General features: G+C 41.8%; 1 protein-coding gene across 3 annotated transcripts in view; it reads left to right on the top strand.

Moving 5' to 3' along the window:
• Agtr1a (angiotensin II receptor, type 1a) overlaps window positions 1–21744 on the top strand; it is a 52127-nt gene that overhangs the window by 5345 nt on the left and 25038 nt on the right. Inside the window, exon 2 of one of the 3 annotated variants that reach the window (XM_039095335.2) lies at window positions 4217–4305. The exons of 1 other annotated variant lie outside the window; for it this stretch is intronic. The gene's annotated coding sequence lies outside the window, so the exon portion shown is untranslated. The remainder of the gene's footprint in view (window positions 1–4216; window positions 4306–21744) is intronic. One more of the 3 variants, NM_030985.4, reaches the window with a different exon arrangement.

The raw sequence follows: 21744 nt of genomic DNA, 5'->3' as shown, positions 1-21744 counted from the left end.
GCAGAGGCAGAGGCAGAGGCAGAGGCAGAGGCGGAGGCGGAGGCGGAGGCGGAGGCGGAGGCGGAGGCGGAGGCGGAGGCAGAGGCAGAGGCAGAGGCGGAGGCAGAGGCAGAGGAGGCAAAGGCGGAGGCGGAGGCAGAGGCAGAGGCAGAGGCAGAGGCAGAGGCAGAGGCAGAGGCAGAGGCAGAGGAGGCAGAGGCAGAGGCAGAGGAGGCAGAGGCAGAGGAGGCAGAGGCAGAGGCAGAGGCAGAGGAGGCAGAGGCAGAGGCAGAGGCAGAGGCAGAGGCAGAGGCAGAGGCAGAGGCAGAGGCAGAGGCAGAGGCAGAGGCAGAGGCAGAGGCAGAGGCAGAGGCAGAGGCAGAGGCAGAGGCAGAGGCAGAGGCAGAGGCAGAGGCAGAGGCAGAGGCAGAGGCAGGCAGATCTCTGAGTTCTACAAATCCAGTTCCAGAATAGCCAGGGCTATGCAGATAACTCCCCTTTCCCCAAAAAATAAAATAACATTTTAATAAAGCTAAACTTTATTCATCACATATCACATGCCACAGAGTGTTCGTTCTGCAAGTGTCCTTATTTAAGCTTCATTAATCTCTATGAGATGGTCTCTACTATCTTCATGCTGTCAGTTGCAATACTAAGAAATAGTGGGGATGAAGAGAGGACCCAAATATGGTAACTGACGCTTAAGATTTAAACACGGTATTCCACAGTCCAGAGTCGTGTTCTTTGCCTCATTGTCTGTCCTACATTAGGCAACCTACTTTCTGACGAAAGCTAATGGTTTAAGAATGTATTTAAAGTTATCATTTGGAATCAAGACCTATTTCTCTAAAGGAAGAACATTAAGAATGATTGTTTTATTTGCAATATTTTATTCATAAGAACACTAATAAGAAATCTAGAAATTCCAACTATCAGTTGGAGGAGCTACTGAAACTATGTCAGTACCATTTAATGTGCACGTGAGCAGAGGAGCCCGGACAGCAGTGGTATCTCAATCAAGCTTTCTAAAAATGTAGCTGGACACAGTACAGTCTGTAGTCAATACTGCTTGGGAAACTGAGGCAAGAAGCCCCACTCAATCAGGAGTTCAAGGGCAACCTGCAAGATATCCAAAGATGGTTTATAAAAGGTTAAAAACAGGTGATGGGCTTTAAAATTGGGGTGTCGGGGCTGGGAGTTAGCTCGGTTGGGAGCGTCTTTGCCTAGCACCTGCAGTTCTTCCCCAGAACAACATGAACTGGTTCATGTGTAGATACTGACTCAGTCACATCTTACTCTCAGCTTTCAGTGCAGGCTCTTGCTTACCTAATGCATGGTTTATAAACACTGTTGCAGGTTCTAGATATAAAGTGGTTAGGCTCCAAGCACGTGGGGATTTCTTTTAAGCCAGTGAATCTTCAAATGTTTTGGTTCCTGAAGGATTCCCTCTCAATGTATGTAGATTTCTGGCAGCTGTTAGACAGACCCAGCCAAATACTTTTTGTTTTGACAGAGCATCATCGATGTTGGCTATCTGACTTAGCCAAACCTAGATTCTCTAGAAACATGTCTGAGAATTATGTCCTCTCCATCAGGATATTGTCACAGTTTTCTGCTGCTTGCATCTAGGACTGAAGCCTGCAGGCAGCTTTAATAATACAGGATTTAACATTTATGGGAAAACGTGGAGCAGAATTCCACTCAGACACCAGCCATGCAGTGTGAGTGAGAGAGGAAGCCATACACAAAACACGTAAAACACCAGCAGGCAGAGCTTCTCAGTGCTAACAAGCGACAGAGTATCAGTGACCACCCTCACTGGCTTGTGAGTGAGACAGTTTACTTTTTTTCCTTCCACACATATTAAAACATCTCCTTGTACTTCTTCCAACAAATGTCATATGCTTACAATTTTATCTTCAAAAATTTCTCTACTCTTTGACCCAAATTCTTCTTGGTTTGTCAGCTCAATTCCATTCAGGATTCTATGCGTAATTCTTCTTGAGTGAGAATGTTCTGTTAAGCTGGGTTTAATAACCATCTTCCCGTTCAGATGATGTCACATGTTGTACCGTGAGTAAAACACACTGTACCATGATGCTTCCCAGTGCGCACAGCTCCCTGCTGCCACTTTCTCTGCAATGGAAGAGAACGGAAAGTGTTTCCTACATAATGACTTCTTAAATACTTCCTGAAACTTGACCTGCTGAGAAAAGAGATTTGCTAACAAGACCAAGCTGCCACAATGTTAAGCACTATGATAAAGAAGTATAAAGTCGTAGTATATGTATCTTATATTTTAGTAACATTTAATGACTATGTATCCATAAGACGTAAATCACAAGCACCATCCTGTGTGCACATCTTGTCAAAATACTATTGAAGTCAGACTTAGGTTCTTGGCACCCTAGTGAAAGCAATCTAGTTTCATTATCACTGACTTGTAAGTAGAATGCTTTCTTTTGTTTTCATTAATGCCTGGAAATTTGTAAAGCAGAGCCGCCTTCGCAACAACAAAAAGCAGAAGGGAAATAAGCAACAGGTCTAAGAAGCTTTAGGTCGTTAACTCAAGATTATTTTTGTTCCAAGTTTTCTTCAGTGAGTCTCTATCCGTTTCAAATCCCCACTTCGTGTTTGCTTTAGACTGTCGGTCAATGTCCTTGTCTCTCTGCGCTTCTTTCCTTAGCCCGCCACTGTAACACACTGAAGAACAGAATTCTAACCGATGCGTTCCTGAATTCTCTCCCTAAAGTGCAGTCTTAGAGAGAGCCCACGGCTTTTACATCATCTTAGCATTTTAAATGAAAATCTTCTCATGAAAACACCTTTTGATAAGGAAGACAGTGCCAAAGCCCTGCTGTTATGATACGCTATCCAAGATGATCTTCATACGGGGTTTTCTCTGTCACCGCGATGCAGTCCTTTTCAATAACTCTGCAGCTTACATATCCTTTCTAGAATCTTCTGAACTCATCATAGACTCTGCTGCTGAGCTTAGCTACAGAAGACTGATAAGCAGCCCAATAAGTAAATCCCAGAGATACACTGCCAACTGGTGAAAGCTGTTTGCTGCACGTTACATGTGTAACATTAGCTTCTATAAATAGCATGTATAACATTAGCTTCTATAAATAGCACGTACTCTTTAATATGAGAGATTATGAATTGCCCGACTGAGAAAAAAAATAAGCAAAGGTAATTGCTAAGTAAATATGAGTAGAAAATCCCCTGAAAAGCATTAGCAGTTGAGAGACTGCTTCATCCATAAGTACGAAAATGCCAGTCCAAACAACACATAAAGAAGGTTTTGCAAAAACCTAGACTTTTGGCATCAGACTTTTATTGCAAACTTTATGGGTGATATTTTATGCATATCCACTGCAACATTAATGACTATGCAAACAGTTTAGTCAACAATTCCATTTTGGACTCGTGCTATTGACGTTCATGTAGGTATAAAAGTATCTACGCGTGGACGTGAGCGTTGAAACATTTTACTGTAGCTGAAAGGGAAGCTGGAAAGAGAGAGACTTAAGGCCCAAGAGCAGGCTGGCTAGAGAAATGACCAACAAATAACCCCGCTTTAAGGGTGCTGACAGAGGAGGTTCTGTGAAACTGCAAAGCTAAGTAAAATGAACAGAGTAAGGCAGCAGTGAGCAGAGACGTAACCCACCCAGACCGCATGTACATGCACTTTGAGTGCTGAGGGAATAAACCAGAGAGGTAGCTCTGGGAAGTAAGTACAGAGACAAGATTAGAGTAAGACATTCATATTGTTAAGGAGCAATACTTATGTAACATGTGGGTCTTGTATGAAAAAGAAAAACCAAAAAAAAAAAGAGCCTTTTATAAAGGAAATTTCAAAACACAGCACAGTAACACTTGTACAAACCTCATAATAAAAACTGAGCATTTAGCAAGGTTTAACTGCAGATTCCTCAGTAAGAACTCAATCTGTTAGAGTCAGCATCCAGCAGCCTGACTTCAGAGTCTGTTTCTCCCGTCCTGTCCCCCTTGTCGAGTGTCTGTGAAACATGAGAAAGGGTGCTGACCATCATCAGGAAGACGGGGTCTGAGATAGTTTAACTCCGTATTAGGGAAAATATGTTGTCAGTGTGGAACAAGTGACTTCATTTTCTCCTCACACAGTCTTAATGTGCAGGATGAACAATTACTTAGCCAAGAAATTAAAATCTGATCACTGTCGTGAATCACTTTAATATTTCTTCTCTTCCAGAGTTAACATATGAGAGATTGGTATAAAATGGCTGGCATTTTGTCTGGATAAATCACACAACCCTCCCAGAAAGTGATCACCAGGTAAGGGTATCATCCCTCAACATTATATCTGCGAGTAGTGTTCCGTAATAGTCTATGGTGGGCCAGACAGGGAAGAGTAAAATTCCAGTTTAAATTTACTTTCTTGATAATGACTTATGAATGTGTTCTCTACAACTGTGAGTGCAATCACTAGCATAGTTACCATTCATTTGTGGATTGATAGAAAAATCATGTCAGATCTGCAAACCTTTGTCCAAGAGCCTTTGGTGGTCGCCTGTGCTGCATTCTTTCTGCACAAAGGGTGAAGAGACTCGCTAGGCAATGGCTGTGGTTTCATCACTCACTGTCGGGGATCTAAAGACCAAAGCCTTAAAACTAACCTGCTCACTTTCAGAAAGCTGGTGTGTCTCCCAGTCTCCCCTTGCAAACCTCTCCCCTATGCTATTGATAACATGGGGTAACATTAGCCAGAGAGGGAGGTCCTGTAAGTTCTGAGATAAGCCTGAGGGAGAGATGGGGTCACAGAGTAGGACACTGGTCCCTTGGAGAGTGACACAGTGCTCCAAGACTTTTTGGAGAGCCAGCTCTTCTGTAGTGGACCTTATTTAATATTTTTTACTAAGGGGGTCCTTCATTTACTCAACTAGTAGAGAAAGACAACTTCAGAGAACAAGCCTGCAGCTCTCCGCTCTACTTAGAAAGATTTAAAAGGCAGTGTGTGCACTCCAGAATGCGTGATTCCACTTCGCTGAAGCAGAAACTAGCTGGGTGCTAGTGGGGTACAAAACTGTCACCAGTGACTTTGCTTTTATTTTCCTCAGTGGCATGTAGGAACTCTGGCCTGTACCCAGGGTGGTGGTGTGAGGAAACTATTTAGGACTACTTTAGTCTTGAAGGTAAAAATAGTCACATTCTACAGAGTTGTCACTGCGTATCTTTGGAGTTTGGTTTTGGTTTGGTGTGAGTATGCATGTGTGTCCGTGTGTGTCTGTGTGTGTCCGTGTGTGTGTGTGTGTGTGTGTGTGTGTGTGTGTGTGTGTGTGTGCACATGTGCACACGTGTGCACGCACGTGCTACTGGGGATTGACCCCAGGACCTTATAAATGATGTACTTTTGAGTCACATCAACAGCCTTCTTTTTTCTTTTAACTTTTACGTTGAGACCTAGTATTACTAAATCATCCTTGCATTTGTGATTTTCCTGTGTTGGGTTCTCTCCCAAGTACTGAGGCTTGTAAGACCACAAGCCCCATTTCCAGCTGACATGATGTATTTTAATAGTTCTTGTGCTGGTTTGTTTTTGTTCACTTGTCTTAAACCTAGGAGGAAGGGCTATTAATTAACCAAACCTCTCTATAATGGTGACCTGTATGCAAATCTGTAGGGTATTTTCTTAATTAGTTATTGATGTGGGAGGGCTCAGTCACTGTGGGTGGTGCTCTCCCTGGGCTGGTAGACCTGGGGTTTATAAGAAAGCAGGCTGAGAGCTCTCTGCTCCCAGACCCTGTGAGAGAGAGACCCAACCGCCTGGTCAGGTGGGCACTCCTGAGGCTGCAGAGTGGAAGTGACCACCAACACTGCTCACCCCTGCCCACATCCCTGGCCCAAGAGGAAACTGTATAAGGCATCTGGGCTCCCGTGGGGGAGGGCCCAGGAGCGGCAGGACCCCTGCCTGAGACACCGCCGGAACCTGAAGGAAACAGACCGGATAAACAGTTCTCTGCACCCAAATCCCGTGGGAGGGAGAGCTAAACCTTCAGAGAGGCAGACAAGCCTGGGAAACCAGAAGAGACTGCTCTCTGTACATACATCTCGGACGCCAGAGGAAAACACCAAAGGCCATCTGGAACCCTGGTGCACTGAAGTTCCCGGAAGGGGCGGCACAGGTATTCCTGGTTGCTGCCGCCGCAGAGAGCCCGTGGGCAGCACCCCACGAGCGAACTTGAGCCTCGGGACCACAGGTAAGACCAACTTTTCTGCTGCAAGAAAGCTGCCTGGTGAACTCAAGACACAGGCCCACAGGAACAGCTGAAGACCTGTAGAGAGGAAAAACTACACGCCCGAAAGCAGAACACTCTGTCCCCATACCTGACTGAAAGAGAGGAAAACAGGTCTACAGCACTCCTGACACACAGGCTTATAGGACAGTCTAGCCACTGTCAGAAATAGCAGAACAAAGTAACACTAGAGATAATCTGATGGCGAGAGGCAAGCGCAGGAACCCAAGCAACAGAAACCAAGACTACTTGGCATCATCGGAGCCCAATTCTCCCACCAAAACAAACATGGAATATCCAAAGACACCAGAAAAGCAAGATCTAGTTTCAAACACATATTTGATCATGATGCTGGAGGACTTCAAGAAAGACGTGAAGAACTCCCTTAGAGAACAAGTAGAAGCCTACAGAGAGGAATCGCAAAAATCCCTGAAAGAATTCCAGGAAAACACAATCAAACAGTTGAAGGAATTAAAAATGGAAATAGAAGCAATCAAGAAAGAACACATGGAAACAACCCTGGATATAGAAAACCAAAGGAAGAGACAAGGAGCCGTAGATACAAGCATCACCAACAGAATACAAGAGATGGAAGAGAGAATCTCAGGAGCAGAAGATTCCATAGAAATCATTGACTCAACTGTCAAAGATAATGTAAAGCGGAAAAAGCTACTGGTCCAAAACATACAGGAAATCCAGGACTCAATGAGAAGATCAAACCTAAGGATAATAGGTATAGAAGAGAGTGAAGACTCCCAGCTCAAAGGACCAGTAAATATCTTCAACAAAATCATACAAGAAAACTTCCCTAATCTAAAACAAGAGATACCCATAGGCATACAAGAAGCCTACAGAACTCCAAATAGATTGGACCAGAAAAGAAACACCTCCCGTCACATGATAGTCAAAACACCAAACGCACAAAATAAAGAAAGAATATTAAAAGCAGTAAGGAAAAAGGTCAAGTAACATATAAAGGCAGACCTATCAGAATCACACCAGACTTCTCGCCAGAAACTATGAAGGCCAGAAGATCCTGGACTGATGTCATACAGACCCTAAGAGAACACAAATGCCAGCCCAGGTTACTGTATCCTGCAAAACTCTCAATTAACATAGATGGAGAAACCAAGATATTCCATGACAAAACCAAATTTACACAATATCTTTCTACAAATCCAGCACTACAAAGGATAATAAATGGTAAAGCCCAACATAAGGAGGCAAGCTATAACCTAGAAGAAGCAAGAAACTAATCGTCTTGGCAACAAAACAAAGAGAATGAAAGCACACAAACATAACCTCACATCCAAATATGAATATAACAGGAAGCAATAATCACTATTCCTTAATATCTCTCAACATCAATGGCCTCAACTCCCCAATAAAAAGAAATAGATTAACAAACTGGATACACAACGACGACCCTGCATTCTGCTGCCTACAGGAAACACACCTCAGAGACAAAGACAGACATTACCTCAGAGTGAAAGGCTGGAAAACAATTTTCCAAGCAAATGGTCAGAAGAAGCAAGCTGGAGTAGCCATTCTAATATCAAATAAAATCAATTTTCAATTAAAAGTCATCAAAAAAGATAAGGAAGGACACTTCATATTCATCAAAGGAAAAATCCACCAAGATGAACTCTCAATCCTAAATATCTATGCCCCAAATACAAGGGCACCTACATATGTAAAAGAAACCTTACTAAAGCTCAAAACACACATTGCACCTCACACAATAATAGTGGGAGATTTCAACACCCCACTCTCATCAATGGACAGATCATGGAAACAGAAATTGAACAGAGATGTAGACAGACTAAGAGAAGTCATGAGCCAAATGGACTTAACAGATATTTATAGAACATTCTATCCTAAAGCAAAAGGATATACCTTCTTCTCAGCTCCTCATGGTACTTTCTCCAAAATCGACCATATAATTGGTCAAAAAACGGGCCTCAACAGGTACAGAAAGATAGAAATAATCCCATGCGTGCTATCGGACCACCACGGCCTAAAACTGGTCTTCAATAACAATCAAGGAAGAATGCCCACATATACTTGGAAATTGAACAATGCTCTACTCAATGATAACCTGGTCAAGGAAGAAATAAAGAAAGAAATTAAAAACTTTTTAGAATTTAATGAAAATGAAGGTACAACATACCCAAACTTATGGGACACAATGAAAGCTGTGCTAAGAGGAAAACTCATAACACTGAGTGCCTGCAGAAAGAAACAGGAAAGAGCATATGTCAGCAGCTTGACAGCACACCTAAAAGCTCTAGAACAAAAAGAAGCACATACACCCAGGAGGAGTAGAAGGCAGGAAATAATCAAACTCAGAGCGGAAATCAACCAAGTAGAAACAAAAAGGACCATAGAAAGAATCAACAGAACCAAAAGTTGGTTCTTTGAGAAAATCAACAAGATAGATAAACCCTTAGCCAGACTAACGAGAGGACACAGAGAGTGCGTCCAAATTAACAAAATCAGAAATGAAAAGGGATATATAACAACAGATTCAGAGGAAATTCAAAAAATCATCAGATCTTACTATAAAAACCTATATTCAACAAAACTTGAAAATCTTCAGGAAATGGACAATTTCCTAGACAGATACCAGGTACCGAAGTTAAATCAGGAACAGATAAACCAGTTAAACAACCCCATAACTCCTAAGGAAATAGAAGCAGTCATTAAGGGTCTCCCAACCAAAAAGAGCCCAGGTCCAGACGGGTTTAGTGCAGAATTCTACCAAACCTTCAGAGAAGACCTCATACCAATATTATCCAAACTATTCCACAAAATTGAAACAGATGGATCACTACCGAATACCTTCTACGAAGCCACAATTACTCTTATACCTAAACCACACAAAGACACAACAAAGAAAGAGAACTTCAGACCAATTTCCCTTATGAATATCGACGCAAAAATACTCAACGAAATTCTGGCAAACCGAATCGAAGAGCACATCAAAACAATCATCCACCATGACCAAGTAGGCTTCATGCCAGGCATGCAGGGATGGTTTAATATACGGAAAACCATCAACGTGATCCATTATATAAACAAACTGAAAGAACAAAACCACATGATCATTTCATTAGACGCTGAGAAAGCATTTGACAAAATTCAACACCCCTTCATGATAAAAGTCCTGGAAAGAATAGGAATTCAAGGCCCATACCTGAACATAGTAAAAGCCATATACAGCAAACCAGTTGCTAACATTAAACTAAATGGGGAGAAACTCGAAGCAATCCCACTAAAATCAGGGACTAGACAAGGCTGCCCACTCTCTCCCTACTTATTCAATATAGTTCTTGAAGTTCTAGCCAGAGCAATCAGACAACAAAAGGAGGTCAAGGGGATACAGATTCGAAAAGAAGAAGTCAAAATATCACTGTTTGCAGATGATATGATAGTATATTTAAGTGATCCCAAAAGTTCCACCACAGAACTACTAAAGCTGATAAACAACTTCAGCAAAGTGGCTGGGTATAAAATTAACTCAAATAAATCAGTAGCCTTCCTCTACACAAAAGAGAAACAAGCCGAGAAAGAAATTAGGGAAACGACACCCTTCATAATAGACCCAAATAATATAAAGTACCTCGGTGTGATTTTAACCAAGCAAGTAAAAGATCTGTACAATAAGAACTTCAAGACACTGAAGAAGGAAATTGAAGAAGACCTCAGAAGATGGAAAGATCTCCCATGCTCATGGATTGGCAGGATTAATATAGTAAAAATGGCCATTTTACCAAAAGCAATCTACAGATTCAATGCAATCCCCATCAAAATACCAATCCAATTCTTCAAAGAGTTAGACAGAACAATTTGCAAATTCATCTGGAATAACAAAAAACCCAGGATAGCTAAAGCTATCCTCAACAATAAAAGGACTTCAGGGGGAATCACTATCCCTGAACTCAAGCAGTATTACAGAGCAATAGTGATAAATACTGCATGGTATTGGTACAGAGACAGACAGATAGACCAGTGGAATAGAATTGAAGACCCAGAAATGAACCCACACACCTATGGTCACTTGATTTTTGACAAAGGAGCCAAAACCATCCAATGGAAAAAAGATAGCATTTTCAGCAAATGGTGCTGGTTCAACTGGAGGGCAACATGTAGAAGAATGCAGATCGATCCATCCTTATCACCCTGTACAAAGCTTAAGTCCAAGTGGATCAAGGACCTCCACATCAAACCAGACACACTCAAACTAATAGAAGAAAAACTAGGGAAGCATCTGGAACACATGGGCACTGGAAAAAATTTCCTGAACAAAACACCAATGGCTTATGCTCTAAGATCAAGAATCGATAAATGGGATCTCATAAAACTGCAAAGCTTCTGTAAGGCAAAGGACACTGTGGTTAGGAAAAAACGGCAACCAACAGATTGGGAAAAGATCTTTACCAATCCTACAACAGATAGAGGCCTTATATCCAAAATATACAAAGAACTCAAGAAGTTAGACCGCAGGGAAACAAATAACCCAATTAAAAAATGGGGTTCAGAGCTAAACAAAGAATTCACAGCTGAGGAATGCCGAATGGCTGAGAAACACCTAAAGAAATGTTCAACATCTTTAGTCATAAGGGAAATGCAAATCAAAACAACCCTGAGATTTCACCTCACACCAGTGCGATTGGCTAAGATCAAAAACTCAGGTGACAGCAGATGCTGGCGAGGATGTGGAGAAAGAGGAACACTCCTCCATTGTTGGTGGGATTGCAGACTGGTAAAACCATTCTGGAAATCAGTCTGGAGGTTCCTCAGAAAATTGGACATTGAACTGCCTGAGGATCCAGCTATACCTCTCTTGGGCATATACCCAAAAGATGCCTCAACATATAAAAGAGACACGTGCTCCACTATGTTCATCGCAGCCTTATTTATAATAGCCAGAAACTGGAAAGAACCCAGATGCCCTTCAACAGAGGAATGGATGCAGAAAATGTGGTACATCTACACAATGGAATATTACTCAGCTATCAAAAACAACGAGTTTATGAAATTCGTAGGCAAATGGTTGGAACTGGAAAATATCATCCTGAGTGAGCTAACCCAATCACAGAAAGACATACATGGTATGCACTCATTGATAAGTGGCTATTAGCCCAAATGCTTGAATTACCCTAGATCGCTAGAACAAACGAAACTCAAGACGGATGATCAAAATGTGAATGCTTCACTCCTTCTTTAAATGAGGAAAAAGAATACCCTTGGCAGGGAAGGGAGAGACAAAGATTAAAACAGAGACTGAAGGAACACCCATTCAGAGCCTGCCCCACATGTGGCCCATACATATACAGCCACCCAATTAGACAAGATGGATGAAGCAAAGAAGTGCAGACCGACAGGAGCCGGATGTAGATTGCTCCTGAGAGACACAGCCAGAATACAGCAAATACAGAGGCGAATGCCAGCAGCAAACCACTGAACTGAGAATAGGTCCCCCGTTGAAGGAATCAGAGAAAGAACTGGAAGAGCTTGAAGGGGCTTGAGACCCCAAAAGTACAACAATGCCAAGCAACCAGAGCTTCCAGGGACTAAGCCACTACCTAAAGACTATACATGGACTGACCCTGGACTCTGACCTCATAGGTAGCAATGAATATCCTAGTAAGAGCACCAGCGGAAGGGGAAGCCCTGGGTCCTGCTAAGACTGAACCCCCAGTGAACTAGACTATGGGGGGAGGGCGGCAATGGGGGGAGGGTTGGGAGGGGAACACCCATAAGGAAGGGGAGGGGGGAGGGGGATGTTTGCCCGGAAACTGGGAAAGGGAATAACACTTGAAATGTATATAAGAAATACTCAAGTTAATAAAAAAAAATTAAAAAAAAAGAAAGCAGGCTGAGTAAAATATGAGGAGCAAGTTAATAAGCAGCGTTCCTCCAATGGCCTCTGCATCAGCTCCGGCCTCCAAGGTTCTGCCTTGATCGCTACCTTGAATCCCCAGGATGATGGACTGACTACGAATTGTAAGATGAACTGAAATCCTTCCTCCTCACGTTGCCTTTGAACATAGTGTGCTGGCATAGTGATAGAAACAGTGACTAAGACAGCGCTGAGGAGGATGGAACTCATTCTGTCATTTCCCATCAGCCTCAGGTGGAGGAAGCCAGGCAACCAGTCAGAGTGCTCCTTCTAGGAGGGGTTATGGGGCTTTAGTCCTGGACCTGCCTCTCTTCCCTATGTGTCCAAAGACTTCGTTCCTGATACTTACACTTGCAGGAAAACTTCCCAAATAACTATGACACCTTGCTTAAGAATAGCAAACCCAGAAGACATATTATTATACATGTCTTTTTCAAACATTTCAGTTTAAGGCTAATAAAACTAACATTCTTTATTCTAAGGAGCCATTTTTTTTGGTGTTGCTAAGGAACTGATGCTCTACAAATCCTTCTAACTAGGAACCATGCCCTGGTTTCCTTTTAACTAGTCCCAAAGTCCCCGTTCCCAGCTGTAGCTGCTATCCTGAAATACAGAAGATGCCTGTTTGCAGAAGGACCTTGTGAATTCGGTAATATCCCTTTAAAACTTTTACCAGCCTACAACCAAGGAACTCTGATCTCTCATTGATTGAAATGTGTAAACAGCATTTTAGAGTTTGTTTTACAGGTCCAAAGTGTTTATGTTAAAACCAACTTTTACAAGCAGGGAAACCTGAAGAGTACATTTAAAAGAATGGAAAACTGGGTCATGGACACAAAATCTGTGGTTGCTCACTGTCCAGTATTGTTGCCATTGACCGCATGTGGGTACAGAAACAGAAATAAACATTAATTCTGACTACAGAAAATAGAAACTCAGCATCTCAAGTGTTTGGTAGACATGTAGTTGGTGGATGGCACAGATGTGAAAGTTCCTGTTCTCACGGCAGCTCCATTTGACAGGGGGCAATAAACACAGTTTTAAAGAATACAGTAGTCATTTGTTGCCAGGTAAAGGAAAGTCCTATATTGTTTTTAACTTGGAAGTTTTAGAGCAGTTTGAGACTCAAAGTCTCTTAGTGCCTTAGGAATACAGCTGTCACAGACCCCTTCATGCCTTTTACATTAGTTTGTACACTTAAATATTTCATTTATTAGTCTAGTTTCACACTCTTAACTTCTTTCAAAGATGTGCACAGGGTCCTGTATCACTTTGAGCTAAGGACAAACCTGTGGATGTGACAGTTGGCTTATTTACCCACAGTGTCACTGTTGTCCCTTTCTGTAAGGTCTCAATGTTCTCTTAGTAAGAGCCGTGTCTCATTTGTCTAATTTAAATACAACTAATTGATATGTGTGGATTTTTTGAATAAAGAATTTGGTGAGCTAAACAAAACCAGTTACAGAGCACTTGTCTTTTGGACATCTCTAGTTCTATTTGACTTATACACACTACAGATAATAGTGTAGCAATTTGATTTTGTTTTTTAATGAATATAATCAACTGTAATATGTTCTTAACATTCTTGTTCATCCTGTTTCCAAACGTTCCATTAACAAAATGTCAGTCTCAGATACATTCTAGTCATTATCCCTTGCAAGGCAGCTTTGTTTATTTCCTGGAACAACACAATTGCACAAGACCGAATATTAAACACGAGATTGCCTTCACTGTTGAAGCTCAGGATTGGAAATCAGCTGTCAGCCTCGTTTTGAGAAAGGGATGTCACAGCTGCTGGTTTTCTTGTCACACCCTTACTAGTCACTTTTCAACCACAGCAGAAGTAATAGAAGCCTGGAGTCAACTAAGATTTTAAAAATACAACTCCAAACGCTTCCAGTGGGGGAGGGGTGGAATCTAGCAATTGTGTGTGTGTGTATGTGTGTGTGTATGTGTGTGTGTATGTGTGTGTGTATGTGTGTGTGTGTGTGTGTGTGTGTGTGTGTGTGTTTTAAGGAGACGAAAATGTAATTTGATTTATATGGTAAATTACCTAATAATCACAGATCATCAGTGGTAACTGGATTCCTTTGCTAACTAGCATGGGTAGCCAGAGCCCACCTGTGGACACGCCACATTAGTTAAGGAAATGCTAAAGCATCACACATTTTTATATTTCATAAGTCTTTTTTTCTGGTTCTATGACCATCAATATATATCCCCAAGAGAAAGTAATTCTGCAGTCTTTCTAAGTAATTCACTGTAACAGTGAAAATTCCTAAGCTAAAAAGTTTCATGGAGAACTTTTATTCAATATGTGCAATTAATTTTCCTTAACTTTATTAGTGAGAGTTGCAAATTGGTTAGGTTTACAGTAATCTGATCCTGGAGACCGAAGAGGGGCTGTATCTCTTACAATAAGATACCATTTAGTTCCGAAGCAAATGTGATCACATTTCTTGTGATCACTATTCTTGTCTTGACATAGAATCAGGCATATACTTAGGCTGGACTATATACTGAGAAGAGATAAGAAAAATAGTGTGATTTTACAAATGTTGTCTTGGGCTATTGACTACTGGTGGCTAAAGAGAGCCTTTGAAGACAGACAAACTTCATTTAGAGAGAGCTGCTATAAATTCTTCAGTCAAAACTGAATTCTTTTACAGTGGGATAGTCTGCTAATTCACCACCTTGTCACTGACCCCACTGCTCTTGGTGCCCATGCTCCACACATTTACTTGACCGTCTAATTCCTGTGATAGTCCAGTTTTCAACTGTTAGTATAGGAGAGAGTCACTGAGCAACTGTGAGGTAACTAAGGGCTCTTTCCTCTAACTGCAAGGCTGGAATATCAAGTAAATGTCACAGTATAATGAATTCTTAGTGAAGATGATACACACGGTGCCCTTATTCAGCAGTGCACTTTGTACTAGAGTCTGCCATTGACCGAGTGGGTACTTTTACCGAGTGGGTACTTTTGAAAACCTGCATGCTAATTAGCACAGAGCCCAAAGGTGTGAATGGAGACGAAAGTCCCAGGCAAGGGTTCGGGATGATGGTTCAGTTGGTAAAGTACCTTTTGTGTAAGAATAAGGACCTGTGTTTGGATCCCCAGAACCCATAGAAAAAAATGGGTATAGTGGGGGGAAGGACAGCAAGATTGGCAGAGTTTATGTGCCTGTCAGCCCAACCAAAATGGTGAGCTTTAGCGAGACATCCCATTTCAAACAATAGTATGGGGAATGAAGGGAAGACACCCAAAGTCAAACTCCGACACCTACACACACACACACACACACACACACACACACACACCATACCACACACCACACACACATACCACACCACATACCACACACACGCACACACACACACTACACCACACACCACACACACATACCACACCACATACCACACACACGCACACACACACACTACACCACACACCACACACACATACCACACCACATACCACACACACGCACACACACACACTACACCACACACCACACACACATACCACACCACATACCACACACACGCACACACACATACGCACACACACATACACACACACAAAGGTGAGTATACCTATACACACACATACATACACTTACATTACATGTGCATACCTACAAACATAAGTACACACAAAAATGAGTTTACTTAACACACACATGCATACACATACCTACACTACACACACATATATACATATACCTACATCTCACACACACAAAGGTAAATGTGCCCAAACACACATGCATATATACACTTAAACTACATGCACATATATGCATATACCTATACTACATACACACAAGCACACACACAGGTGATTATACCTACACACACATGCACACATATCTAACACTATACTACACACACACACACACACACACACACACACACACACACACACACACTTTAAACATGTTCCAGGCTTCATACAAGTTGTAGTGGATGGAGAGAAAACTCAACTGAGTAAAATATATAAAATGCTGAAAGGCATAAAGAATGAGAATCCTTTCAGGGAAGTAGTGAGTAGTAAGTGTGAGCAAAGAGCATGAGCAGTGAACATGAGCAGAGTGCAGTAAGTGTGAGCAGAGAGCAGTGAGTGTGAGCAGTGAGTGTGAGCAGTGAGCAGTGAGTGCGAGCAGAGAGCAGTGAGTGAGAGCAGTGTGAGCAGTGAGCAGTGAGTGCGAGCAGAGAGCAGTGAGTGCAAGCAGAGAGCAGTGAGTGTGAGCAGTGTGAGCAGTGAGCAGTGAGTGCGAGCAGAGAGCAGTGAGTGTGAGCAGAGAGCAGTGAGTGTGAGCAGTGAGTGTGAGCAGAGAGCAGTGAGCAGTGAGTGTGAGCAGAGAGCAGTGAGTGTGAGCAGAGAGCAGTGAGTGTGAGCAGTGTGAGCAGTGAACAGTGAGTGCGAGCAGAGAGCAGTGAGTGCAAGCAGAGAGCAGTGAGTGTGAGCAGTGTGAGCAGTGAGCAGTGAGTGCGAGCAGAGAGCAGTGAGTGTGAGCAGAGAGCAGTGAGTGTGAGCAGTGAGTGTGAGCAGAGAGCAGTGAGTGTGAGCAGTGAGTGCGAGCAGAGAGCAGTGAGTGTGAGCAGTGTGAGCAGTGAGCAGTGAGTGCGAGCAGTGTGAGCAGTGAGTGTGAGCAGAGAGCAGTGAGTGTGAGCCGTGAGTGTGAGCCGTGAGTTCGAGCAGAGAGCAGTGAGTGTGAGCAGTAAGTGTGAGCAGTGAGCAGTGAGTGTGAGCAGAGGTTGATGCAGGTTTAAAGTGGTGTTACAGAGAAGCCTTTGCTCAGAAAAGAGCTATGTGGACATGTGAAGGAAGATTGCTCCAGGAAGAGGCTCTGAGGGAACATACCACCTTAGAAATGTCAGAGGCAGAGGGTATGACAAGTGACATGGAACACCGAAAGACACCAATTGACAGAAACTAGAGGCACATTTAGAATGGAACTAAGAAAGGCAACTAATAGAACTTTAAAGCTCAAATGGTTGTATAACTTGAAATATTTTGGTATACAATGAATCATTCCAGTTAAGAATTTTAAGTAGAAACGAGGTCCACCACTGTCCTGACCAACTTAGTCTGTGATAGTGACTAGAACTATTAGAGCCCACCTGATGGATATGATCTGTTCCCTGGGACCCCTAACTTCTGGGTTTGGTGCTTTATATACTTCAGATACACTTTGCTTACAGTTGTGATACACTTGCCTACAGTTAATCCTGTCTCTGGGGCTAAAACTACAAGTCTGTGAACACTAGAGACTTACAGCCTTACCGCATTGTCCATAGCTCAGGTTTACTGATGTATCTGCATCCTCAGACACAACGTTCTTAAGTCCTGGGATATTACCAACTTCAAAATATTCTCATGGACTGTTTGTTCCATTTAAATTATTTTATCTTCAAGCTCAGAAGCAAACTCTAATATATATTATATATGTACATGTTTATGATATATATATGATGCATATGCATATGATGTATATGCATATGATGCATATGTGTATGATGTATATGCGTATGATGTATAGATGTATGATGTATGGATGTATGATGTATATGCATATGATGTATAGATGTATGATGTATGGGTGTATGATGTATAGGCATATGATGCCTATGGGTATGATGTATATGCATATGATACATATGCATATGACGTGTATGCATATGATGAATATGTATATGATGTATAGGCATATGATGTATATGCGTATGATGTATATGTATGATGTCTATGCATATGACATATATGCATATGATATATATGCATATGACATATATATGTGCGATGTATAGGCGTATGTGGTATATGCATATGATGTATATGCATATGATATATATGCGTATGATGTATATGCGTATGATGTATATGTGTATGAGGTATATATGTATGATGTATATGATGTATATGAATTTGGTATTATATTTATTTGCCCATCCATCCTCATATAAGAAGGAATAAAATCATTTACTAGGAAAAACTCAAACATACTCACTCTGAGATATACAGATGATTTGAGTGAGGATAAACCATCCTGATGTTGTTTATTTTTTATCTGGTGTTGTCTGTAATGTTTATTTGAGTGTTTAATTTTGACTGGTGCTGTTTTTCATAATCTTCGAGTCTTCTCTTGCTCTGCCATCATCCAAGACTTCTAATGAGGATCAGGGAGCTAATGCATTTAGCAGTCTGTTTGTGGGATGGAAGCAAGAACATGGAGATTAACAGTATCATTCTTGTTAATTAGATTTTCTACAGCTTAAGTAAAGGTCTTTGTTACTATTTTCAGCTAATGGCCCCAAGGAGAAAAGACATCTCTGATGTCATGCCTCTCCCAAGAGGGCCTGCTGCCACAGAGGCTTGACTTAGAGAATTCCTCAATAGAAAAAAATGATTTAAAAAAAAAAAAGGAAAACTCCCTTCATTGAAGGAAACTATAATAGCTCAAGGGTTAGGGTGTTCTAGAGTCTAAGAGACTTTGAAAGTAATGTGATTTCCGATTAAAAAGAGAAAACCAATGCCATTATTATTACTTTCCAAAGAAAAATTTTCTTAATGCACCTTTCAAATAGTCTAAACCTTAATAACTCAGTAATGAAATATGATTATTGATAAAAGGCTTAATAGGAAATTATGCCAAATGAAGCCTTTTCCATATTATGCATTCTTCCTACATAAAAGGTATTTAGTAATAAGAAACTGCTTTTGTTGGTTGAAAACTTGTTCAATTTGGTTTGTGTACATCTCTGAGCCTTGGAAAGTGTTATTTGGACAACGTTCAAACAACTAATATCGACATATTCGTAACTTTTTATTTAATTTTATTTTTTTGAGACAGAGCCTTGCTATATAGCTTAGGCTGACTTAGAACTCTCTGTCCTCCTACTGGGATTACAGGTATATAACACATTCCCAGAGCCCAAACTTCTTAAAAACTGGGTCACCATGTACATGTAATCACTGTACAGCAAAGGTTATATCACATAAAAATACAGTTCCAGTAGGTTGAACCAATTTGTGCCTGGAGAACCAGCTGGGGAAAGACTAGAATGGCTTTCAGCAGGGTCCCTGCCACCTTTTCACAGCTTTCTGCCCTGAGCTCTGGTTCCCCTCTCCAGAGGCATTCAGTCCCCTCTACCTTCTCCCTTAATCTCCCAAGGGAATCAGGCTTCACCCATCATCAGGTTGCTCTAAAGATGAGGTTCTGCTAAACCGACAAAAAAATCTGGGAATCAGGTCTGCTCTGTAGGTGTGGCTTCTAAACTGAAATATGAGCCCCAAAGAATATTTGCAGTTAAATGCCAGGCTAGTGTGTACTCAAACCGCAGACAGTCACTGATAACTAGGTGCAGATTTGTTTCCCAGTATCACTCCTGTGAATGAGAATGCAAAAGGCAGCCCTCTTCACAAGCAGCCTGCTGGAGAGTACACGATACAGAGCCTCACATGAGTTCTTCTTTCTCAAACAAAGACATGAAAGACTTTTATATTAAGGTAGATCGAAACTTCTTTGCCAGGGCCTCAGTGCCTCTGCTGCTGACTTCGGGGGACATGCACCTCTTTTATAACTCCAGCGAGTCCTTTGAAATTGCTGTATATAAAGGCCAAATTGCCAAAGTCTAGCCCTTCTTCCCTGAATCAGACCTTCTAGCTATATATCGACATCTGGTCACAGTTCTCTTCATGCTCCCTGAAAAACGAGGCAGCTCTAATTGTGAGTTCCAACAGCTAAACTAAGAGAATGCCTGCAATTGAATCAGCGTCCCTTCCAAAATAAGAGGCTTCGAATTCCATCCCAATGGGTTTCTGGTCAGGAAAAGCAAGCAAACTAACACCTCCCCCCACCCCACCCACACCACACCTACCCACCCAGAAATAGCAACAGTCTTTGAGAGAATTATAATCTCTCAGTGAGAGCTGGTGGAATTGTGGAATCACACCTGAGAGTTTTTGGGGTTTTTTTAAAGGTTTATTTATTTATTATATACATTGTAGCTATCTTCAGACATACCAGAAGAGGGAATCAGATCTCATTACAGATGGTTGTAAGCCACCATGTGGTTGCTGGGATTTGAACTCAGGACCTTTGGAAGAGCTGTCGGTGCTCTTAACCACTGAGCCATCTCTCCAGCCTGAGAGTTCTAATAGATGGTTTTCTTGAGTCGATTGGATTTGAACAGATTTTTAACCTTACTCTTCACACTTGCCAACTGTTCCAGAAATGGTTTGTGTCTATTTGATTTTCTTCTCTTTTTTAAAAAATCTTCTCTTTTTTAATAAAATGATCTGTTTATTTTTATTTTATGTGCACTGATGTTTTGCCTGCTTGTATGTCTGTGTGAGGGAGTCAGATTCCAAGGAACTGGAGTCACAGATGTGAGCTGCCACGTGGATACTGGGGATCGAACCTGGGTCCTCCGGAAGAGTAGCCAGTGTTCTTTACTAATGACCCATCTCTCCAGCAGGTCCTTATCTCTATCCACTGTTTTGTCTGGTAGAGTCACAGGTGTAAGTCATCATCCAATTTAGGGGGAAAAGTGGTATTTAAAAGAATTTAAATGTCATAGTGTTCTCACTTAAACATCAAAACTAAAGATTAAAATATTGGCAGTCCAGGAATGGTTCATCTTTAATATTCTCTCAACTTGTTTCAAATGTGAGGGTAGTGGTAGCCGGGCTGGGAGAGCAGCTGGTATTGAGGAGTGATCTCACCTGTTCCTCACTGTGGTCGGAGGTCACCATATTAGTGACGTTATATTATACTGCCACGTCATGGATGAAAACAGGAAGAATGAAAACAGAAAAATGATAAAATAATAGTGGACGTCTTAAGTGGACACTCCCTGATGCAGGGCAAAAGAACCCGTCACTTCGCTTTATCTTTATTGGTTTTAAATCTAACAATAGTTTTAAGAATGTATAGGCTAATTTCTCTTACTGTGCCTACTTTTTGACAGCCACAGTGTGGGCTGTACACGTTGTTAAACAGTATTGGAGCCAGGATCTAAATCTGGGACTTGCTCCAGTAGCTTGCTTCCAACCACATCTCTCCCAAGCAGCCATCCACCAAATACGCAGCCCCTAAGATCTGGCTGTTACTGTTTAACTGCTACTGTGAACTGTACTTGTCATGTTATTGGGGGTTCCTGTCTCATTCTATTCTGATCAGCTCCCAAATAAAAGATGCAAAAACTTGGCATTTTTATTAATGAGCTGCAAGCCTAAACTGAGCTGTTCTGTGCTATTCTAACTTGACTAGTCTATTAATAACCAGAAAAATGCCCAGTTACTTGCCAGCTGAGTCTTGCTCTGGTACATGTGAGAAACGAGCATCTCTTGGCTCTGTGCTCATGGCCCATCCTGCCTCCTGGCAACCTTCTTCTCCTTCCTTTGTCCTTCTTCTCGTGGTCCCTAGCTGAGACCTCTTACCCAACCTAAAGTCCCACTTTCCTCTCTCCCCTGCCCAGTCACGGGCTCTACCTTTTTTATTACCCAATCTGAGATTAGAGGGGAACATTCTTTACAGTGCATTGGTCAACATATTGCCCATGTCCAGACTGCAACCT

This window comes from Rattus norvegicus, chromosome 17, assembly GCF_036323735.1.
Source record: "Rattus norvegicus strain BN/NHsdMcwi chromosome 17, GRCr8, whole genome shotgun sequence".
NCBI lineage: Eukaryota > Metazoa > Chordata > Mammalia > Rodentia > Muridae > Rattus > Rattus norvegicus.
Note: the sequence above shows the minus strand (reverse complement) of the source record. Positions and strands in the feature narration are given on the sequence as shown.